Genomic DNA, 4,123 nt, shown 5'->3' with positions numbered 1-4,123 from the left:
TCTTCCATCAAAATCTCAACTTGTAATACTGTTTAACCAATTATGTATGCATCGCTAACTTTAAAAAGAATCCCATCATTTAACATTGTCATTTTAAACATGACAGTAGTTGCCTTACCTTCCCAAGTAAGAAAATAAGACCTACGTTATTTCAAGAAATTCATCCAAGAGGGGAAACCTTAAAAAAAAAAAAAAAAAAAAAAGACAGTGCAAAAAATGCATGACTGCTGTTAAGAGTTTAATTTTAAGACAAAAGCACTCCATTATAATTTAAACAATCTTTCAGAAAAGATAGTGCAAATCAAAACCCCATTAAAGCCCGCTATAAACTTCACATGAAGATTCTAGAAGTAGGCTTCTAGAACTGGAAACACTTGGTTCCAACAAAATCTGCTTAGGGAGAATATGTCTTGAAAATGTCAAATGGTACAGAGAACATTATGTTGGTTTAGAATCAAGTCAACCAGGTTCTAAAAAAAGACATGCTGATAGGTCTTAATACATATAACTAATTAGTTGTAGCATGCTTTATTTATCAATTATTGTAGAAGCAGTTTACAACAAATTTCTGAGTATTTCGAAGTTTTCCTTATTGCCTTAGCCAATCTCTTAACTACACTGCAATAATTATATAGCCATCTTCCAATTTCTACTTTTAAAAGGGTTCCACTTCATCAGTCTGAGATTGGCAAATGTTCTCTAAAAATGTGATAAAGCCCTGTGTAACCCAAGGCCATCCATACAACAAAGGGGCAATTATATAAATTCCTTTTCTCAAGTATTTATTCAAAGCATAGCTTTCTATGACATGTTAAATGTCACATTTAGGTACTGGCATTAACACAACTGTTAAGTGTCTTCCAATATTTTAAAGAAAAATTTCAAAAAGCCAGGAAAGTAACCTTGCTTTCAAATTCTAAAATACAAACAGAATATAGCCTACACAAATAAAATGTGTATCAACTAACCTTGAAATAAACTATCTTTCCCAACACCGAGCAACTTAGGTAATTTTCTCAAAATAGAATCCAATAACCCTAATATCAATGTTTAACAAATTCGGACCTATCTGTACTTTCTCTGAAGACTATCAAGAATTCCTCCCATGACAACTGATTTGGACTGCTGAAACAAGGAACACCTTGTTCTTACTTAGGATTTCATTCCTACAAAGTATCTCACCCTTTTAAAGTAGTAAAATAATTTTGTAAAGTCCTTTTTTCATGCCCTTTAAGCACCTGTCCCCCCAAATTATCCACCTCTACAGAGCTTACTGGAGAAAATTAACATTTAGCAGTTACCCCTCTGCTCTGTCTTCCTAAGTTATATATTCCCTTGGATCCTGCAGTCTTTACCCAAAGCTACTATACTATAGCCACTTATAAAGGGAAGCTGTTGGAATTATCTCCTTCATGAGAATCTAAAAGATGCTTATGGACAATAGGGCAATATATAACTAGCCCAACTCAAGACAACAGAAAAAGTCAGTTTCAAACAGAGTTGCTGATTACCAATTAATAATAATGGAATGAATGAATGAAGTCAGTGACAAACCAAAGGGGGCAATATGCAGGCAACAGGGGAATGTACTGCCTCTGAAGGGTTGAATACCAACCACCTGCCCCCACCACCTCCCTTCCGGCGTGGTGTGGTACGCTGCTGCTCGTTGTACTCCCATTAGAATGCTAAGTCTATTTTTTTTCTTTCAAGCTAGACTTAGGGTCCGTGATTAAAATGCTTGAGTGGTATAAGTTTTATGAAACGTGCACCTTTATTTGTCTTTACACGAGATAAAAGTAAAAACAGAAAAACAAAAAATCCTTATGAAACAGCAAGCTTAACTCTAACCACCTTAAAACAACAGTCCTTACAACTTCAGTGTAGGTAAGATCACTTGTTTTGTGTGAAATACAGAATCCCAGGGAACACCTCCAAACAATACTGATTCTGATATAAATAGCCTGCAGATCTCTTTGAAATACCAACCAGATTATAATCAACCCTCCCCCAACTTTCCAGATTATAGGCAATTGACAGCAATATACAGCCCAACCCAACTTACACAACTGGATCTTGCTAGAATCATGTTACACATGCAAAATTTCAGACTAGACTCCTAATTATAGCCAGTAGTGAAGAAAGGATAAAGTATGCATTCTTCTCAACTTTTCAAAAGTAGGTAGTAACAGTCAGTCTTCATGAAGTCTGGGGTCATCCGTAAGTATTAGTACACTGATAAATTGCACTATTAAGTAAACTGCATCCAAAGAAATTTACTTTATTGAGATGTGCGTCCATTATGCATGGATCTAGATTTTTACATTTCAGGTTAATCTGACTCCAAACCAAATAAACTCATTATACATTTCAGGACCAACACAAATACTGTGATGGACAGTGGGATCAGTCCTTGTTTTAAAATTCCCAATACCTCAAGGCCATAAACATAAAGTACTTTTGAAGTACAAGACAACTTCAAAGAACTTCCCCAAGCAGTAAAACAAAGCTCATAAAGTATAGAATACAAAGACCTAATAATCAGATCCTAATGTTATTGAGACTACCTTTCAAAACTATCTCAGCATGAATGGCACCTGGATAGGTGTCCACACACTATATTCTAACTTGTATACAACAAAGAACAGTGAAGCAATTGCCATCCGAATGTGGAAAGAGTAATGTGGCAACAGGAAACCTGTTACAATACATATCTGAAGGTTAGAAAAGGAGTAAGAGGAAACCCAGAACCCCAGGAAGAGAGATTAACTCACCTGGTAGCAAACATCTAGTAAACCAAAAGGTATCAAAATTTGACTTAGGACAACAGACCTAGAAAGGGGGGTTCGTAGCTCTAACAGGGTCTACAAAACTGATGGGAGAACTGAAATCAAAGCTTCCTAACACTGTCCAATAGGTAAATGAGATTTGTTCTATAATAAACTAGCAAACTACTTGTAAACTACTTTGCTGGCCAAATTTTAGAAGGGTACTGGACTACTTACATTTTGTCTCCCCAAATCTGTCATTACTGCACACAAAAAGGGTGCTAAAAGTAAACAATACCACTTCTGGTCTCCTCTGAAAACCTACTAAAACCCATTACTTAAAAAAAAAGAGGGGGGCAACATAAAAAATATATAAGGTCAAAGAAAATGGGAGAGGGAATTCCCTGGCGGTCCAGTGGTTTTAGACTCTGTGCTTTCATTGCCATGGGCGCAGGTTCAATCCCTGGACTGGGAACAAAGATCCCACAAGCCATGCAGCCAAAAAACAAACAAAATAAAGAAAATGGGAGAGGAAACAACTACAAAATCTTGGAAGTTGCAAACCTTTGAATAAATGGCAACTAAGGAGACAAGAAAACTGAATATTCTGTCAGCAGTGAGGATATTTCAGATTGTACCACAGAACCCCCAAAGGCTTATTAGCAATCAGCAGCCCAGGTATCTCTGTAAACAGAGGTGAAAGGGACTAAAAGAGGATTGGTTGAAAGTCTGTTTGACAAGCAGTTAAACCTCCAGATCCCCTCTGTACTGCTGGACAACTGAACTCTTCCATCCTGGCAGAAACTTGTCTGAAGCAGGTAAGAGGGTGGTCTTCGGACTCAATAGGCATACAGTGATGAAAATAAAGGAGTTCAAGTAGTTTACTTGTTCAGATCCCTCAGGTTTCTCCCCTCACTGGGATCTCAGAACACTGGCAGCCAGGTTTTTTACCCTCCAGGCAGCAGAGTAGAAAAAGACTTCTCTGATGAACCTGATCAGCTCAAGGAAGGAAAAAAAAAATGTATCAAGAGGTTCCTCAATAAAATGACACAGCCCAATCACCCAGTAGTGAACCCCATGGTTGACAAGTACCCATCCCTCAGCCCCACACACAAATTCACAACATCCAAGCTGCTTTAAAAATGCTGCACTCCTAAATATGAGACAAGGATCACCAAACATCTGAGGAAGATTACAGGCAGAGGCCAAAGCAACAGGAAAGAAAAGCATCTTGGAGGAAACAAACTCTGAAAGTTAACTTTAGACTTGAATAAAAGATAATGCACACCCATGTAAGAACAGGTTACTACTTACAACACAGGTTGGAGGAAGAGGTCTTAGATATTAGATGACTGAAA

Source organism: Balaenoptera musculus, chromosome 5 (assembly GCF_009873245.2).
Source record: "Balaenoptera musculus isolate JJ_BM4_2016_0621 chromosome 5, mBalMus1.pri.v3, whole genome shotgun sequence".
Lineage (NCBI taxonomy): Eukaryota > Metazoa > Chordata > Mammalia > Artiodactyla > Balaenopteridae > Balaenoptera > Balaenoptera musculus.
The sequence above is the reverse complement of the archived record's forward strand: the minus strand, read 5'-3'. Positions refer to the sequence as shown.